Raw genomic sequence first — 20,812 nt, 5'->3', positions numbered from 1 at the left:
CACCAAGTAACACACACAGGCAAACTGGAGCACCAGCTCCACAGTTCCTGCTACTTATGCTGCAGTGAAATTCATCCAGCACTGTGCTCTAAACAAACCCCAATCATCTTTCAAATCTGCTTTTCCTCATTCCACTTCTCGGTTTCAACTAAACCTTACTCTGCAGATTTTTCTGTTCAACATTCAGCAGAATGGGAGTTTTCCAAAATCTGACAAAAAACCCCCAGGCCAGGTCAGAATAGAGCGACACGTCATTTTAAACAGCCAGCTCTCAATATCGGGGGATCTTGGAGGATCCTGGTCGGCCGTTGGGGTTGGGTTTCCCATTTGGCGTTTGACCATTCTGGAAACAGAATAAAATGGTCTTCGAGGCCCTCCAAGGATTTGGCTGGTAATTACACAATTCCATGTGCAAGGAATCGTAGGATGATCACAGCAGAGAAGGAGCTCATTCAGACAATCGAGTCCAAGTTGGCTCTCCACAAGAGCAACGTGACTATTGGCCCTCCCCTTCCCTTTCCCCACAGCCCTGTAACTATCTTTTGCCAATCATTTGAAACCTGTTCCCTCTGCTTCATGATACTTCCCTCAATGAGAACAGTTTCTCTTTCTCTACTCTCTCTCGACCGCTCATGATTTGAACACCTCGCTCAAATCTCCTCTCAATCTTCCCTTCTCCAATGGTGATCAACAACCATCTTATTGTGTTGATATGCATAACTGTCAATACACAAGGGGTTAATGTAGATACACTAGGACACTGTAAATACACAAGGGGTTAATGTGAACACACTACACCTAGCTAGACACTAGAGGGAGCACCAGAGACATGACACACAGACAGTCAACCAATAGGTCAGTAAGATAGGACACGACCAATGGGCATTCACAGCACACACAGAGGTGACACTACCACAGGAGGGCATTACACCAACCCACATATAAGGACACAGCACACATGATCTTCCTCTTTCCAGTGGAGACACTCAGTGTGTACACAGGGTTGATTTGAAACACATCACACCCACCGCGTGGATTGTAGCAGACTGGTTCGTCAGTCTGAGTAGCTATAGCAGGGTTAACAGGAGAGTCGAATCCAAGTAGGAGAATTGTTAACAGTTTAATAAACGTGTTAAAGCTATCTCCAAGTCAGAACCTTCCTTTGTCAGAGTGCACATCAAGGAAGCAGCTTATGCTACGTCAAGAGCGTAACAAAACACTTATAGAGGTCTATAAAATAATGAGGGGCGTAGATAAGGTAGATAGTCAACATCTTTTCCCAAAGGTAGAGGAGTCTAGAACTAGAGGGCATAGGTTTAAGGTGAGAAGGGAGAAACACAAAACAGACCGGAGGGAAAATGTTTTCACACAGAGGGTGGTGAGCATTTGGAACGAGCTGCCAGAGGCAGTGATAGAGGCGGGTACAATTTTTTCCTTTAAAAAACAGTTAAACAGTTGCATGGGCAGGGTGGGTATAGAGGGACAAAGAACAAAGAAAAGTACAGCACAGGAACAGGCCCTTCGGCCCTCCAAGCCTGTGCAGACCACACTGCCCGTCTAAACTAAAATCTTCTACACTTCCTGGGTCCGTATCCCTCTATTCCCATCCTATCTATCACTAAGCTTGTCTCACTTGCCTGCATTTGGACATGGGCAGGGTGGGTATGGAGGAACATGGGACAAATGCAGGCAAGTGGGTCTAGCTTAACGATAGAAGCTGGGCGGCATGGACCAGCTGGGTCAAAGGGCCTTTTTCCATGCTGTAAACATCTATTAATCTCTGACTCTAACCCCAGCGCCGCCTCTTTATCCATGTTACTGAAGTCCATCATCGCTGGAACCAATCTAGTGATCCTTTTTTCTGCAGCCTCTCCAAAGCCTTCATGATCTCCTGAACGAGCTGCATAATAATAATCTTTATTAGTGTCACAAGTAGGCTTACATTAACACTGCAATGAAGTTACTGTGAAAAGCCCCTAGTCGCCACATTCCGGCGCCAGTTCGGGTACACAGAGGGAGAATTCAGAACGTCCAATTCACCTAACAGCACGTCTTTTGGGACATGTGGGAGGAAACCGGAGCACCCGGAGGAAACCCACGCAGACACAGGGAGAACGTGCAGACTCCATACAGACAGTGACCCAAGACGGGAATCAAACCTGGGACCCATAAGACCATAAGACATAGGAGCAGAATTAGGCCACTCGGCCCATCGAGTCTGCTCCGCCATTCAATCATGGCTGATATTTTCTCATCCCCCATTCTCCTGCCTTCTCCCCATAACCCCTGATCCTGAACCCCTGACCCCTGAACCCCTGACCCTGGAGCTGTGAAACAACAGTGCTAACCATTATGCTACCACACTGGGCACGATGTGCTGTATGGGTTGCGTCGAGTTAACTGATTCCAACCAGTTTGACCCGGCAGCAGTTGAAGTGCCCTCCTGGTGCCCCATGGTGGGGGCAGCAATCAGCAATTACGCCCATTATCCCTACTGAACCCCATCGGACAGTTTATGTCCACAGATGTCAGGGGCTGAATTCTCCGATCCCCCGCGATGGGCTGAAGTCCCGCCACTGACAGGCCTCTCCCGCCAGCGTGGTTTAAACCACCTACTTGACCGGCGGGATTGGCGGCGCGGGTGGGCGCCGGGGTCCTGACGTTAGTAACGTCAGCGCGGGGCGATCCGACCCCGGGGGGGTATCCCCACGGTGGCCTGGCCCGCGATCGGGGCCTACCGATTGGCGGATGAGCTTGTGCCGTGGGGGCACTCTTTTTCTTCTGCCTCCGCCACGGCCTCCACCATGGCCGGGGCGGAAGAGTCCCCCTCCCCTGCGCATGCGCCGGTATGACGTCAGCAGCTGCTGACGCTCCGGCACATGCGTGGACTTACGCCGACCGGCGAAGTCCTTTCGGCTCCTGCTGGCATGGTGCCAAAGGCCGTTCACGCCAGCCGTCGGAGCGGGAACCACTCCGGCGTGGGCCTAGCCCCTCAATGTGAGGGCTTGGCCCCTAAAGGTGCGGAGAATAAAGGTGCGGACAATTCCGCACCTTTGGGACGGCCCAACGCCAGAGTGGTTCACGCCACTCCGACATGCCGGGATCCCCCGCCCCGCCGGGTAGGGGAGAATCCTGGCCCAGATGTGGACACAATTGCTTGTGGTGCCTTTTGTGATCAGCAACCTCGGCGGGAAGGGGGGGACGGGGCGGGGGGGGGGGGGGGGGGCGATAAAGCAGGGTGAAAAGAATAAAAAAGAAATATAAACAGATCAGGAAAGGTAGACAGCCAACAGGAAGCATTGTAAAATTTAAAACAATATCACGTGTTGGAGTAATTTTGTTTGCCTTACAAAGGGCAGGATAGGGCTCTGTATTTTTTCCTGGTTTTGTAATGGTTGTCCTTACAGGAGTGGTGCGCTGATGCAATTCATACTGGATCGTTTGTGCAGAAAACAATCTCCTGACCTCAGCTGAGCCGTTTCTTCATTTCCCAATAATATTATGCAGAAGGGCAGCTCCAACTGAGAATAGAAAGCGAAAACAGCAGAAGAGAGAGGGAGCGAGAGAGAGAGAGAGGCTGAAAAGGAGAGGGAGGGAGAAAGAGAAACAGCGAGGCATGGAGGGAAAGAAAAAGCAAGGCAGAGAAAAGTGAGGAAGAAAGGTGGAGAGATATAAGAAAGAAGGAGAAAGAGAGGGGGATAGTGAGGGAGAGCGAGAGAGAGAGTGGGGACGTGAGATAGCGGAAGGGACAGAGAGAGAGAGAAAGGTATCCAGAAAGTCAGGAATAAAGAGGGAGAGATTTAGAAGGAGGAAGGGGAAGGAGGTGAGTGAAAGGAGACAGAATAAGGGAGAAAGAGAAATGGAGAGAAAGGAGAGAAAAAGAGGTTGAGTGAGAGAGATATTGGAATTTAAGCAGGGGTTGTCCCAGTCTACTGCAGTGATCAACAGAACTCTGGAGAAGAAGCATTTCACCTGAGGAAGGAGCAGTGCTCCGAAAGCTAGTGTTTGAAACAAACATGTTGGACTTTAACCTGGTGTTGTAAGACTTCTAACAATGAGTGAGACAGAGGATGTGATCTAATGGCTGCACGCGCCGAGGAGGCGGTTTGGTCATGGGAGAGTCCGGATCGGAAACCGTGGCAGACGCCGATTGGCTTCCTATCTAACCGGCCTGCTCCCACTGGATCCCGTTGCGATGTGGCTAGAAACCAATAATCACAAATTAACGTCAATCTTTATCCCATTAATGGGAATTACGCCGCCATCTGACAGCCTCCCCTAATCTAACCGGCTCCCCACGGTCACATGGGCTGCGGGCATCGGAAGAGGTGAGGAGACATCTTGGAAAATGGGCAGTCAACGGGGGTCAGCCCCCATTTGTCCAAAGAACAAAGAAAAGTACAGCACAGGAACAGGCCCTTCGGCCCTCCAAGCCCGTGCCGACCATGCTGCCCGTCTAAACTAAAATCTTCGTCACTTCCTGGGTCCGTATCCTTCTATTCCCATCCTATCCATGTATTTGTCAAAAGAACAAGGAAAAGTACAAAAAAGTATATTGCTGGGGGGGGGGGGGTCACCCCGGGCTCAGGGAGGGAGAGCTCGGGGCTCAGCGCTCGTCTGACATGCCACCCTCGCCCCCTCCGGATACCAGGGGCAGCTTCAGCTTCTGCCTGTCCATCCCACTGAATGCCCCCAGGGCAGAGGGCCGTCCGTGGTAATGGGCCATCGTATTAACTGCACGGCTGAAGGTTACCGCTAATGGGACAATGTTAGTAACGTCAGCACTTCACTACTCCCAGTAGATTCCCGTGGGTATCCGTGCCACGTGGGAAAGGTGGGTGTTGCTGCCTACCATGCCAATCAGACTGGGAGGCCTGGACAATTTTCCTGAACACTGGAGGCTGCACAATCGCAGGGAGAGCAATCAACAATCGAACACTGGGCAGCAGCGCCGGAGACACTCCTGTCACCAGAAGGATGGGTATGTGGATCGGGGGGAGGGGGGGTCAGGAAGGTACCCAAGCCCAGTCCCAGTGTCGATCCCAGTATGGGGGTCTGGGATCCGGTGCCCAGGGGCTGTTGCTGTGGCCGGGGTGCGAGGGCAGGATGGGGTCTCCCAGTCCAGGCAACTCGTTGAATGGCACCCTGAGAGCTGGCAGGGAATGTAAGGATTGGGGGGATCTCTAGGATCCCGGGGTGGAAGCCATAACTGACAGCCAGTCTCTTGCCCCCTCCAATTCCTGGCTGATGTTGTGGACCCCGCAGCAGCTGCCCTCATGGTCCGGTTGGCATTTCAGGCGGCCGGACGCCAGAGAAGGCAGTGGTGCGTCGACTGAAGCTCAAGGCAGCAGCCCATGTGTAGGGCCCAGCCCCACCCTGAGGACACAGCCGCCCATCAGGCCAAGGAGGGACCCAGAGGGGGAGGTTGGCAATGGGCCAAGGTGTCCAGGTGTTGCTGGTTATTTGAAGAGATGTCGGACAGCGTGTGCCACAGGAGACTCCGCCTGTGCCATGTTCTCGCGGACTTGGCACCACCTGGAGGAGGAGGATACCTGCTCCTGATGGCCGTCAAGGTCATCGCAGCCCTGAACGTTCCTGCCAGCCCTGAACGTTCCTGCCAGCCCTGAATGTTTACGCCTCAGATACATTCCAGAATTCAAGTGGGGAGTTGTGTGGCATTTCCCAACCAGCAGCCCAATACGTGCATTGAGATACCCTCAATTACGACTCAGGAGAGAAGATTGATAATTCAAAGGCTTTAATTACCAGAGAACCGGACAGCTGCCGAGAAGTGTGCTCACAGCACGCTGCCCAGTGAGCATCACCTTATATACAGTTTACTGGGGGCGGAGCCATAGGTTGAGTCCCCCAGGGTTCCAAGCCCGGTCTTAAAGGGCCAATGTATTAAAGGCAAGGTACAATTACAGCAGTTATACCGACACCATTCATCACATGCATTAACAGATGCCCTGTTTGCTCAGACAGTTGACCATATAAACTTTGACCTGGACCAAGCCCATCAAGACCCTCCACCATCGCCGGGATGCCCCAGGTTCAGGGGGTAAGAGATGGCACGCATGTCGCCTTGCGTGCACTGGGCGGTCTGGTAGGGCCCTTCAATAAGAGGAAGGGGTTCCACTCCCTGAACATCCAACTTGTGTGTGACCACCACATGAAGATCATGCACGTGTGTGCAAGCTTCTCAGGGAGTGTGCACGACAGCTACATCCTGGGGCACTCAGAGAGCCCGGCACCTTCAAGGGGCGGTTGGCTCTTGCAGGGTACCTGCTGAGGACCTGGCTAATGTCGTCAGTATAGAGGCCGGAGACTGATGCGGAGACTCGATATAACGAGGCGCACAGAATTCTTTCCTCACAGAATTTACAGTGCAGAAGGAGGTCATTCTGCCCATCGAGTCTGCACCAGCCCTTGGAAAGAGCTACCCACTTAATCCCTAATCTCCACCCTACCCCCAAACCCAGTAACCTCACCTAACCTTTCTCTTTGGACACTAAGGGCAGTTTTAGCGTGGCCAATCCACCTAACCTGCACATCTATGGACTGTGGGAGGAAACCGGATCACCCGGAGGAAACCCACGCAGACACGGGGAGGACGTGCAGACTCCGCATAGACAGTGACCCAAACCGGGAATCGAACCTGGGACCCTGGAGCTGTGAGGCGACAGTGCTAACCACTGTGCTACCGTGCTGACCGATAGGTAAAGTCAACATAATCCCAGATGACCATAGGCTGCTTTCCCCTTTGAGTGGGGAGAGATGACTGGTGATGATTTAACCTGAGGATCACCACATCGGACTGCTGAAAATGTGCTTCCGAAGCCTGGACCGCTCTGATGGTGCCCTGCCTTACACCCTTCGGAGGGTCCCCCACTTTGTGGTGGGCTGCTGTGCCCTCCACAATCTGGCACAGGAGCGGGGCAATGAACTGGAGGTGGAGGAGGAGGAACATGCAGCCTCATCAAAGGCGGACGAAGAGGAACCGGAACAGGAAAGTCTGGAGTACGAGCCCGAGGAGGACCCGTGGGAAGAGCCGGGGGGGGGGGGGGGGGGGGGGGCGGAGGACAGGCAGCGGCGAGGGTCCAGCAAGCCCGGAGGACCAGGGAGGCCCTCATCCTCGCCCACTTCTCATAGGATGTGTCTTCATCCATCATCTCACACCCTCTCCCCATCCTATCCACCGCCCCCCTCCTCCCACCCAATACGCCACTCCCTCCCCCATCCCTCTCCACCCATCCACCCACCCACCCAGCCATCACCCCACCCCCATCGCCCTATTCCACCCCACCAGGGTCTGTGTTACGTCACTACAGTGTGATGGGCCTGTCAGTGGGTCAATACACAAGGCAGGAGTGTGATGATAACTCACTGTGTGCTGAGCTCTGCTACTCCTCAATCTATGCCATAGTCTGACTCCTGTCTGTCTGCTGACAGCGCGCTCACACCCATCACCTGCACGTGGTGTGCCTCCAGGGGGTAGGGGAGGGTGGTGGGGGGTGGGTGTCCACATCTGGGACCCCTCCCCCCGATGCCCTCTCAGTGATCCTCAATCTTCCCAGCCTTCCGTGCTCTGCCACTACATCTCGGTGTGTCCCCAGGAGGCACGTTAGAGAGGCTTACCCCGTCCTGTGGCCTTTGATGCACCTGGCGGGCGTCCTCCGGAGGGCATGGGGCCGGAGGGGCCCCGACTGACTTGCTGGTGGCACATGCCTCGGCGTGCCATCCTGTTCTGCCCACTGACCCCGGGATGCACCTTTGTCAGGAGGGGTGAATTCCGGATAGCTAGTGACCCCTGTCATCTCCCTGTAGGGGGGGAGGCTCCTGGTCGACCTCCAGTGCCCCCCCCCCCCCCGCCCCCCCCCCCCCCCCCCCCGGGTCAGTACCTGTAGGGCCCTGGGGGTCACCTTGGGATGGAGGGGCAGCTGGAGTGAGCTCCATTGGCCCCAGCATTGTCAGCCCTGGCGGTTCCCCATTACCTGCACCATGGTGTCAATGCCCTCAGCGATGTCCCTCTGTGACTGGGCGACGCTCTGCAGCGCCCTGGCAATGTTCACCTACATCTGGGACACGCTCCGCAGCGGCCCGGCAAGGTCCACCTGTCAGGGACATGCCCCCCAGTGACCGGGCCATGTTGTCAAGGCCCTCAGCCATGGCTGTCACTGACTGAGCATCGCCTTGGACATCTCCACTCATGTTGCTGATGTCGTGCTGCAGGCTCTCCACTGCGGTCGCCAACCGAGCAGTGTTGGTCTCGGTGCCACGTACTGCTGGTGCCATCTCTTGCGCCCATAGCCTTTGGAACTCGTCCAATTGACTATGGACCTGCTGGGGTGTCGCTGATATCCCCCTCTGAATCTCACGGCCGCTCCCTATCACCTGCATCAGCTCCGGGATAGCCTTATCTAGCGAAATGAAATAAAATGAAAATCGCTTATCGTTTATTTGGGGGCAGCAGGGTAGCATGGTGGTTAGCATAAATGCTTCACAGCTCCAGGGTCCCAGGTTCGATTCCCGGCTGGGTCACTGTCTGTGTGGAGTCTGCACGTCCTCCCCCTGTGTGCGTGGGTTTCCTCCGGGTGCTCCGGTTTCCTCCCACAGTCCAAAGATGTGCGGGTTAGGTGGATTGTCCATGCTAAATTACCCGTAGTGTCCTAATAAAAGTAAGGTTAAGGGGGGGGGTTGTTGGGTTACGGGTATAGGGTGGATACGTGGGTTTGAGTAGGGTGATCATGGCTCGGCACAACATTGAGGGCAGAAGGGCCTGTTCTGTGCTGTACTGTTCTATGTCACAAGTAGGCTTCAAATGAAGTTACTGTGAAAAGCCCCTAGTCGCCACATTCCGGTGCCAGTTCAGGGAGGCTGGTACGGGAATTGAACCCTCGTTGCTGGCCTGCTTTCAAAGCCAGCTATTTAGCCCTGTGCTAAACCAGCCCCTAACTGGGGCTAGGACCCAGGGACTGGGACCCAGGGACTGGGACCCAGTCCGTAACTGGGACTGGAACCCAGACTGGTACCGAGCTGGATCCTGGGATTCGCCTCCGACTGCTGACCTCCTTGGACATTCCTGCCTCCACCTGATGTGCATCAGCAACCGTGTGGTGCTCACCAGATGGTGCCCCAGATGCCTGTCCACCACATTCACCCACTGAGGTGTGTGCGTCTGCGCTGGTGGAGGGTGGGGGTGACACCTCGATGGTGGGATCCTCGGAGCTCCATTCCGAGGTGTTCACTTGGATGGGCCGGCACCATTGGAGGGGGATCCTGCGGGAGAGTGCACTTGTGGCCAGTGGGAGGGGAGGATCAATATGTTTGGTATGAACAACAGGCCATCTGGGTGGGGGCCGGTGGATGCTCAACTCTGCGGCGTGGGCCAATCTCAATATCGTTGACCGATCTGTTCTCGGCCCTCGACAACGTCCCCTGCAGGGATAGAGGGACGGCATTGTGAGCTGCACACTTCATGCACCGTGGGGCGGGGGGTGGGGGAGCTGTGGCGGGGGGCGGTGGGGGTCTATGCAGGGGACAGGCGTCGGCACTGCTGGGCAGGGTGGGATGCGCAGTGGGTGCTAGGGTGTGCTGGGGGGGGGGATACGGTTCCAACCATGGGGGGGGGGGGGGTGCCGTTGAAGGGGCAGAGAGTGGTAGGTGGGGCCGGTGCCAGGGGATCGATGCCAACTCGCCCGTGCGACCCGGGTGGAGCTTCTTGCGGCACTGGGTGGCGCTCCTCCGGTGACACTCCCCGCCCTGTCACCCACTGCCACTGCTTCCCAGGCGGCACTGCCTGCCCTGTGTCTGACCCTCCAACCCCCTCGAGGGAACATGGCGTCCTGCCTGAACTCCACCGCGTCCGGCAGTCTGGCCAGGTTGGCATCTCTGAATCGTGGGGTTTGTCTGCGCGGTGGCATGGCCGCGTGCTGTCTGGGGTTTGTTCTGTGGGATCGAGCTGATCCCCCTCGTTAGCGGTGAGCTGGCAAGCGCGGTCCCAGCCAATCAGCCGGTGGGATAGTCTTTGCCAGTGTGAAGTCTGAGGGGCATCATTAAGTGTCCTAATTAACGTTAGATACCGTCGACGACATTCTGGGTTGGCCGTCGGAAAACACTGTTTTTCTCACTCGCTGGGTGTGATCTAACGGACTAGTTTCTAAGTGTGGTAGCGAGCGGTAAGAGCCGGTGTTTTCCTACGGCCAACTGCTCGCTACCACACTTAGAAACTAGTCCGTTAGATCACACCCAGCGAGTGAGAAAAACAGATAACGATAGGCAAAGATAGAGACAGGAAGAAGAACCTCATTCAGCTTGCTTCCAGGTGGAAATTAGAAGCAAATATGATTGATTTTGGAACAAAATGCAAGGGTGCCTGAGATAGCCCCAGGGACCTGAGTTCAATTCCGGCTTGGGTCACTGTCTGTGTGGAGTCTGTATGTTTTCCCCGTGTGTGCGTGGGTTTCATCCGGGTGCTCCGGTTTCCTCCCACAGTCCAAAGATGTACAGTTGCTCTTTCGTATCCAAAAGGTTAGGTGGGGCTAAAGGGGATGGGACAGGGATGTGGACCTGGAGGGGGTGCTCCTTCGTAGGGTCATCATAGACCTGATGGGTCGAATGGCCTCCTTCTGCACTGTAGGGTTTCTATGACTTCTGACTCCATACTGGGGCAGGTGACGTTCAGAATTTCTGTGGCAGCCTGAAACTATAGGCCTGCTTGATGTGTTAACGAGAATAATGACTTTTGGGACATTTCTATGAAATTTGTCAGCATTTCTATTGAATTGGAGCTGACCCTGGGCCACCACATTTTTGTGGATTGCAGCAGCAGTCCTCAAAGCAACTGGGAACAGTCGTCCACAATAGGTGAAGTGAATTTTATGTTGGAGTTGTGGGAGAACCAGGTTATCTCTTCCCAGCTGCACAATGTTCTTTCCTGATTACTTTCACCAACTACCCACCGATGAGTCCTGAGGCCCAGATGTGTCCGAACCTTGGGCCTGTATCTTCTGGCTGCAGAATCACCAACGTGCTCCCTACACAAGGCCCAAAATGGACCAAGACAAACTTTGACATCCCATGGCCTCATTATCAGGCCCCTTCTTGCTTATAAAACCTCAAATAATTTCAAATTATCTGCTCTTCTTTGATTCTCTCTTCCAGCTATGTCTGTTTATCTCTCGGGAGGAGAGGGATAAGATCAGGTTCGGCTACGGTATCCTCTTCTGCTTGGATTTGTGTGAAGAATGGTGTGGCAACTGAGGTAGCGGAGGATGCCCTCCACCCCCAGGGACAGGATCCATTCGCCTGGGCCTTCACTTGCCTCACAAATTGCAGATAAACTAAACTCTGCATTTATATAACGGCTTTAACATTAAGGGCAAGGCATGTCACAGCAACATTATCAAGCAAAGGTTTGACATCGAACCACAAAAAGAGATATTTGGACATGCAATTAAAAGGTTGGTCAAAGAGGTAAGAATATCTTGAAGGAGGAGAGAGAGATGGAGGAGTTTTGGGAGGGATAAGGACCTAGGCAGCTGAAGACTCAGCCACCAGCGGTGACGTGACGAAGACTGGACAAGACTGGAGGAGCGCCGAGATCGCGGATGATTCTGAGGTGACCGTGCATCGTCTTCGACTGGAAAGGGTAAACTTTCAGCCATGGGCCTGCAGACTGGCCGTTGATGGCCCTCAAAACGATGGGTGAGACGGTCCTTAATGTTGTAAACTCCTCAAAAACGCTCATTCTTTTCCCCTATTGTGCAGCTCGAGTTAGAACCAGAATAAACAGGACATTCCTGTTGACAAACATCACGTATATCCGGAACTTAGTACGAAGGCAATAGCCTGTTTATTCCAGTGAAAATAGCTGCGGATAAATGTAGAGTCAGCATCTGTAAATAATAAACATCCTCAGAGACAATCTGAATAATGGAAACACTGGGATGCTGGATGACGCCGTGTTTAGACTGTCAGTCTCTCCCTGGTTGGGTTTGGGGTCAGAAACTCCCCCACTTATGTGAGCTGAGTAATTTTTACGGGTCCCAAGTTTGGGATTGAAACGGGCCCTCAACACAAGGGCCACTGCTCCTCCCAAAGTAAACGAGGACCGTATTAAAGGATCATCCCTGTTGCAGTGGAGGAAATTAGGCAATCAATTTGTGCAGAATGACTCCTGCACGCAGCAATGATAATAACTGGATCATCTGCTTTTAATAACTGGTTGAGGGATAAATATTGGTCAGGACACTGGGTATGGAGGGATTGAAGATAATTTCTGGATTAAGCAAGATCCAACGATGTGGAGCAGCTCCTGAACAAGTTGCTTGGATGACGCAACGAGACATGGAGCTAATGGTGGTTGTGAGCAGGGGTTGGGGGCGAGGGGGGGGAGCTGGGGGCAGCAGGAATGGGGGGGAGGTGGGGGCTGGGGGTGTGGACAAGAACAGCAGCTACAGTCGTCCCGCTGTTCACTTGGCACATGTTCACTCACCCACAATTTGACATTGGACAGGCACGAGGAGGTTGGGTGGGTTGGTAGGGGCGGCATGGAAGCACAGTGGTTAGCACTGTTGCTTCACAGCGCCAGGGACCCAGGATCGATTCCTGGCTTGGGTCACTGTCTGTGCGGAGTCTGCACGTTCTCTCCCCGTGTCTGCGTGGGTTTCCTCCGGGTGCTCCGGTTTCCTCCCACAAATCCCGAAAGACGTGCTGTCAGGTGAATTAGACATTCTGAATTCTCCCTCTGTGTACCCGAACAGGCACCGGAATGTGGCGACTAGGGGCTTTTCACAGTAACTTCATAGCAGTGTTAATGTAAGCCTGCTTGTGACAATAAAGATTATTATTATTATTATTGTCGGATTGTGAGGAAGAGGAAAATCCAGGTGTGATCAGCATGGACAATGGAAATCTGACACATCCGACATCGAGAAGCTGTTAGCAGAGGGAGGAGGGGCTTTGTGTATATGTTTACATGTTCCCGACATAATTCCCCCAATCTATCTCCCTGCTAAACAGGTTTCCTGCCTCTCCCAGGAGATCAGATGCTTTTGGTTGGGGTTGGAAGTGCCTATATTGCCACGCACAAGGCTTCGCCATTGGGTAGGACAGGCAGAATGGGACAAAGGCTATCTTCCTGCAGTAAGTGGGCGGAATCGCTGGATAGCGATCCGGAATGAGAACCCAGGTTGATTTGTCTTTTAACTCAGGCGAGAAAACCGGTGTGAAGCCCGTGGTAGAGGTTGAGTAGGTTGGGCCTGTGCTCATTGGAGTTTAGAAGATTAACCGTACACTCCTGTATGCTTCACCCGATACCAGTGTCTATGTATTTATATTGTGTACCTTGTGTTGCCTTATTATGCATTTTCTTTTTCTTTTCTTTTCTTTTCATCTACTAAATGACCTGTTTGAGCTGCACGTATAAAAATACTTTTCACTGTACCTCGGTTCAGATGACAATAAACAAATCCAAATCCTTATTTTTTTTTTTATAAATTTAGATTAGCCAATTATTTTTTCCAATTAAGGGGCAATTTAGCGTGGCCAATCCACCTACTCTGCACATTTTTGGGTTGCGGGGGCGAAACCCACGCAGACACGGGGAGAACATGCAAACTCCACACGGACAGTGACCCAGAGCCGGGATCGCACCTGGGACCTCAGCGTCATGAGGCGGTTGTGCTAACCACTAGGCCACCGTGCTGCCCTATCCAAATCCTTATTGAGACATATCAGATTCTCAGGTGGGTTGACAGGCAGGTATTGAGAGGATGCTTCCCCTGGTGGGAGAGTCTGGGACCAGAGGGCAGAATCTCAGAGTAAGGGATGGTCCATTTAAGACGGAGATGAGGAGGAATCTCTTCTCTCAGAGGGTAGAGAATCTGTGGAATTCTTCACCACAGAGAGCTGTAGGGGCCGGGTCGTTAAGTGTGTTCAAGGCTGAGAGAGACAGATTTTTAATCAGTGAAGGAATCGGGGGTTATGGGGATAAGGTGGGAAAGCGGATTTGTGGATTATATTACATTAGTCATGATCAGTCAATAGCGGAGCTGACTAGATGGGCTGAATGGCCTAGATTGGCATTGCCAGGGAGAAGTTACAGGGCATTGCCGGCCATGCCCCTCAGCACCCAGGGGTTATACTTACCCCTGCGCCCCCAGTGTGGTCATCATGACTGAGTTTCATTTGTGAAAACCAGTAGCGATTCACGTCAGCAGGGACGTCACGGCAACTGGGTGGGAGGGTAAAGCATGAGGGAGCATTATGGCATCAAGGCTAATGATGACCATGAAACTATTGTCGATTGTTGTAAAAACCCATCTGGTTCAGTAATGTTCTTTAGGGAAGGAAATCTGCTGTCCTTACCCGGTCTGGCCTACATGTGACTCCAGACCCACAGTGATGTGGTTGTCCCATAACGGCATGAAATGGGCAAGAAATGCTGATCCACCCAGCGACGCCCGCATCCCATAAATGATTCAAAAAAGTCTCAAACCAATATCGTGCTGGCACAAATCCCGTTTTTGCCCTCACGTGAGATTTAGCGGCCATTCTGGGATTTGTGCCTGGGCTAGCATGGTCGCGGGATTGTGGCATTATTTCTCTCGCCCAGAGGCTTTGCGGTAGAGACGTAGAATCTCTACAGTGCAGGAGGAAGCCATTCGGTCCATCGAGTCTGCACCGACTCTCTGAAAGAGCACCCTACCTCGGCTAACGCCCCCCCCCCCCCCGCCTTATTCCCGCAACCCCTCCTAACCTGCACATCTTTGGAGTGTGGGAGGAAACCGGAGCACCCGGAGGAAACCCACGCAGACACGGGGGAGAACGTGCTGACTCTGCACCGACGGTCACCCGAGGCTGGAATTGAGCCCGGGTCCCTGGCGCTGTGAGGCAGCAGTGCCAACCTCTGCACCACCGTGCCACCCATTACTGTGGCATCCATGCGACCAGCATGGACAGGAGAGTGCGCTCTGTACAACTCTCTGGCTATTCGACCGGGGAGGGAGTCACAGCGCCGTCTTTTCTGCCAGGGGGGTCAATTTGAACTTAACTTGCCCTTTCCAAAGCTGACCGGGTTCAACACTCCAACGAAGCCATCAGAGGGAATGTAAAACCGCCCGGCCTGGTAGGGTTCGTGTGGGGTTAGCTTGGTTGAAATTGCCCCTTGCCAGCTTGCCCGCCGTGGGTCATTCACTTATTGCACCGACTGCCTCAGTTCGCTGATTAGATCCTAAGGCAGACCAATTTGAATAAAAGGACTTCAAGCTTTCCAGCTATTCCTGTTTGTCAGTGAGGTCTGTAATGAGGACCGTTGAAGGCAGTGGCGTCAGTCTGGAGTTCCTGATGCCTCCCGTTTATTTTGCTGTTTGAGTGGATAAGGATATCAGTGCAGATTGCCCAGGCACGCTCGCTTAATCAGAGAGTGGAAGAAGGAAAAAAAAAATGGAAAAACTCAGAACGCTGCTCGTTCTCCTGATGGCAAAGCAGACGAGGAAATAAATTCCTTGGCGTGAGCTGTCATCGTGGCCATTTCTCTTCATCAGCGTGACAGGAGTATGGCTGACGCCTCATCCAACAAAAAGGGCGACACACAATCTACAGTAGACTTCCCCAGTGACGGTCAGACATCCAGAGAAGGCCTCTCGAGATAACGAGAGCTTGCTTGGCCCCGAATGTACTAGCAAGCATTGTGTCCGTCCTTCCCCCCCCCCCCCCCCCCCAACACACACACACACACACACACACACACAATCCCCACTCACACACACACCCCACAACCAGTCTTTTTAATCTGAATGGAGAGACGTGGGGGCGGGGGGGGGGGGTGGGGGAGGGTATAGGCACAAAAATCCTTGTGAGGTGGCAGATCGTCTGAGAGAACCGTCTCATTAAAAACACACGCGCGCGGTACCCTTACCGTCATAGATCCAGAGAGAAAGGAAGCAAGGAAATGATGGTAAACCTTTATAATTCACAAGTTAAACCACAGCCTGATTAACAGGTGATCTCAGTTACGGAGCTGTGATTGCTCTCCTTTGAACAGAGAAGGTTAAAGTGAGGTTGAAGAGAGGTGTTCAGAGTCGGCACGGTGGCACAGTGGTTAGCACTGCTGCCTCACAGCGCTAGCGACCCGGGTTTGATTCTGACCTGTCACTGTCTGCGCGGGGTCTGCACGTTCTCCCCAGGTCTGCGTGGGTTTCCTCCGGGTGCTGCGGTTTCCTCCCACAGTCCAAAGGTGTGCCGGTTAGGTGGGTTGACCACGCTAAATTGCCCCTTAGTGTCCAAAGGTTAGATGGGGTTATGGAGTTACAGGGACAGGGCGGGGGGAGTGGGCTTTAGCTAGAGCGCTCTTATGGAGGGTCGGTGCAGACCCGATGGGCTGAATGGCCTCCTTCGGCACTGTAGGGATTCTATGAAAAACATTAGGGACTCTGACAGAGTTAAAAAGGCACGATGTGGAGATGCCGGCGTTGGACTGGGGTGGGCACAGTAAGAAGTCTTACAACACCAGGTGATTCACCTGAGGAAGGAGCAGTGCTCCGAAAGCTAGTGTTTGAAACAAACCTGTTGGACTTTAACCTGGTGTTGTAAGACTTCTTGCAGATCTAAAAAGGTGGAACTGGTTTCAGCGACAGAGGATCTAGTAAATAAAGGGCACAGATTGAAAATTGGCAAAATAATAATAATAATCTTTCTTATTGTCACAGGTAGGCTTACATTAACACTGCAATGAAGTTACTGTGAAAAGCCCCTAGTCGCCACACTTTCCGGCGCCTGTTCGGGTACACAGAGGGAGAATTCAGAATGTTCAATTCACCTGACAGCACGTCTTTCGGGACTTGTGGGAGGAAACCGGAGCACCCGGAGGAAACCCACGCAGACACGGGGGGGAGAATGTGCAGACTCCACACAGACAGTGACCCAAGCCGGGAATCGAACCCGGGACCCTGGCGCTGTGAAGCCATAGTGCTAACCACTGTGCTACCATAAAGAGGGAAATGAAAAGCATTCTCAGGCAGCGAGTTGTTGTGATCAGGAACACTCCTGGAAGGCCAGAGGAGGGAGAGTCGACAGTACATTTAAAAAGAAAATTGGATCAATGCTTGAAGAGGAGAAATTGCTGGGCTCTGGGTGACGAGCAGGAGGAGTATGTGGGCCTCATCGAATAACAGGCGTGATGAGCTAAATGGACAGTTTCTGTGCTGTAGGTCTCTATGATTCGCTAAGGGAACTGCCTCAATTAAACCTGCAATTAGGCCATGGTTCATGACGGCTGTGTTATCCCAAGATGCTCAGAGGTAGATCCGAAGAGCAAGGTGATCCCCGCCACATTTAGCAAACTAGTTTGCTCTTGTTAGGAAATAGGCGTGGTTCTAGAAAATTCCTTCATGTTTGTTTGACAAAGACTTAGTGGAGAAAATCAGCAAGATATCCCATCAGGATTTGCAAGGGGAATTCTCAAACGCATTCAGTTGTAACTTGTACTCAATTCACTTTTTCTGAAAAAAAAAGCAATTTGTGTGAAGCAAAATGGGGATTCATTGGACAATTAACCGTTCCTCCCACCCCTCCCCACCCTCCACCCACTTCCTCTTGGGGGGATTAGTTATTCCCTGGGTTCCGGCCAATGTTCACTATCTCAACAAAGAGACCCTTCTTCAACGGGGCACTAGTCAGTGAGCAATGGAAAGCCACTTGACCAGGGAGGGAGTCACAATGCAGTCTTACCCTGCACTCAGCTGATATCCACAGGCGTCCCTGGGTGAGGTGCACGTGTGCTTCAATCATGGCTCCTTCTTGCTCCTACCTTCAGAGGTCCTAAATAAATCCAATCGGGAATTCAGGAGAAACTGCTTTAGCCAGAAGGTGGTTAGAATGTGCAACTCACCACCCCCTCACGAGGGGTGGACACGGTCGATACATTGAAGGATAAGTTAGGCAAACAAACAAGGGAGCAAAGAATGGGAGGGTGTGTCGATGGGGTGAGATGTGGAAGGGTGGGAGGAGACCTGTGTGGAGGATAAAGACTGGCACGGACCAGTTGGGCTGAATGGCCTGTTTCTGTGCTGTAAACAACATGTAAAATGGCGGACGTTAAGTATGCATTGGTATGTAAATAATTTTTTTTTTAAAAATAAAGGGGCTGGTTTAGCTCACTGGGCTAAATCGCTGGCTTTTAAAGCAGACCAAGCAGGCCAGCAGCACGGTTCGATTCCCGTACCAGCCTCCCCGGACAGGCGCCGGAATGTGGCGACTAGGGGCTTTTCACAGTAACTTCATTGAAGCCTACTCGTGACAATAAGCGATTTTCATTTTTTCAAATAGGTGGATGTCTGCGTATTTCATTCCTCAATTCATAATTAGATTACTGTCATATCATAGTTGACATAGCTGGTCAGTACCCACACTGGATGTGGAGCCAATAGCTCAAATCCGTTATTAAAGCATCTTTAATTTCCAGTATCATGGGTGCATGACTCAGACATGGGAAGATCCTCTTGCGAATTCCTTGGTTTTCCTACTCACACATTTACATCACTCCTTCCCAACGAAAAACACTTGACAAGTTCCACAGTCACCAGCATAAGGTCCTGTCCCACCAATGTCTTTGAGAACATCCTTTCTCCCTCCTGAACCTCTCTATGTTGACTGTAAATACTGTTATGGGCCAAAGTATATCATGGAGTTCACCTGACCCACAATGTTTAATAGATTGTGGTATGGGGAGCACACGGCCCACTCTACAGGTGTGGCACAGCAGAAATAGAAACGTTTTTTTTATTCTTTGAACTCAAGTTAATCTTTTTAAAACATACAGTGAACATCTTAGCAACCATTAATTCAAATATAACCCCCAAAGAGTACAACACTAAGTAATCCTTAATAACTTCCCAAACAACATCCAGACAAAAGAAACACCTTTTACCAGAAGCACGTTAGGTTTGCATTCACTACTGAGAACATTTATAATTCTGAATTCACCAAATGATCAAGAGATAGTCTTTCGATGGCCGAGAGAACAGCAGTACACCTGCTCTGTCTGGCTTCAGCTCCAACATTGAAAACAAAACTAAAACACATCCTGCAGCAAACAGCCTAAAACGAAAGTAAAAAGCTGACAGACAGCCCAGCTCCACCCACTGTCTGACATCCCTGCAGTAGTAAACACCCACTTCTTAAAGATATTCTACAGATATTTATATTACACACCCATTTATAAACACTCATTTCTTAAAGGTACTCTCACATGACAATACATCTAAGCTACGCACCTCCTATAGTCCCTGGGCAGCCAGTTCCACTACCTAACCACTCTCTGGATAATAAGTTTATCTTGCGTTCCTTATTTGATTCAATAGTGAATATTTATATATGTGGCCTCTCATTTTGCGTGTGCTTCCATTATAAATTCCTCCATTCACATTTACAATAAATATATTTATCTTTTAACACCGTTATGACACCTTCCTGCCAGTTGTGGTGGCATTTCAGTTCCAACGCCCAACTCTTTGCCCCCCACTGAAGAGAAACTCCCACAAGACCGAACCACACTCCTTCCCAAACTTACATAAACTTGCAATTTAACTGTAAACAATATCATATCAAATATTAAATCAAAACAGGATGACAGAACGTCTGGATTTAGAACGGGAACTGAACTATATCACCACACTCTCATCCAATTGCCCCTGATGAGGAAACACCTTCACTAGGGAACTGTGAAGCCATCAGCTCGGATACTTGCTCCTCATTACCCAGTGACCAGTGCTGGAAAAGCAGGTGGACACCGGATACCCTTTGGTCTGCCCGAAACGTGTTGGTCTCCCAGTGTAAAGAGCCATCCTCAATCAAGACTAGCACGTTCCAAGGTCCCGCACTGAAAGCTTGGGACAGATTCCTCGAAGGCTAAGGTGGGAAAGGCCACAGTCTGAGAGTGCGATTCTCCCAAAAGGGAACGAAGTCCCATAGCGAGCGCGTTTAGCCGCGTGTTCCCCGGCGTTTGGAGTCTGAACCGAGAAAGTGCGGCCGAGGCTGTACGAAGCCCCGTTTTGTACAGCGGGGAGCTCCGCAGTGTAGCGAGAGATCGGGATGTCAATTTTAAACGGCGTCCTGATTTCCGAGCCTCCCCCAAACAATCCCCGAATCGGCGATCAGGCGGAGAATGGGCTCCGCCGCTGAAATTGGGGCCGGCGGAGGTTTGACGGCTGTCAGCCATGCTCCACCCTCTCTGAAATGGCGTCATCGTGTCATGCGCAGTCGCAATGCCTTTGACGCCTCATCGGCCGGCTCCACCCCCGATGGGCCGAGTTCCCGACGGCGCGGGACACGTGTCCTCACACAAATTGTGAACCCGACGTGGCGGCTGCGGAGTGTGTCCAGCGCCTCCACACCAGCCCGGATTTGTGCCGCTGGCCGGTGGGAGGGCGGGGGAGGGTGCTTCTGCGAGGGTTGGGGGGATTAGTGTGGGGTGGCCAGGGGGTAGCCAGGTGGTGACCTGTAGGGTCGCAGGTTGGGTCCATGCATGGCCGGCGCCATGTTGTACGGCGCGACCGCTGCGGGTCGTCTGCCGTGCGCATGCGCGGCCCGGGACTCGGCCATTCTCCGGCTGTTTTTGCCGTGATCCGTGGGCGATCCACATGCCGCCGGTGGTAGCCCCCCACCGGTACCGGAATCGGTGAGGGGTGGGGCGCTGAGTTTTTTCACGTGAACCTCCCGCATCCTGGAGAATCCAACCCCATCGACCTGAAACATTAACTGTTTCCCTCCACACAGGCCAGCGTTTTGTGTTTTTGTTGACACTCAGCCG

The sequence above is a fragment of the Scyliorhinus canicula genome, chromosome 12 (genome assembly GCF_902713615.1).
Source record: "Scyliorhinus canicula chromosome 12, sScyCan1.1, whole genome shotgun sequence".
Lineage (NCBI taxonomy): Eukaryota > Metazoa > Chordata > Chondrichthyes > Carcharhiniformes > Scyliorhinidae > Scyliorhinus > Scyliorhinus canicula.
Note: the sequence above shows the minus strand (reverse complement) of the source record.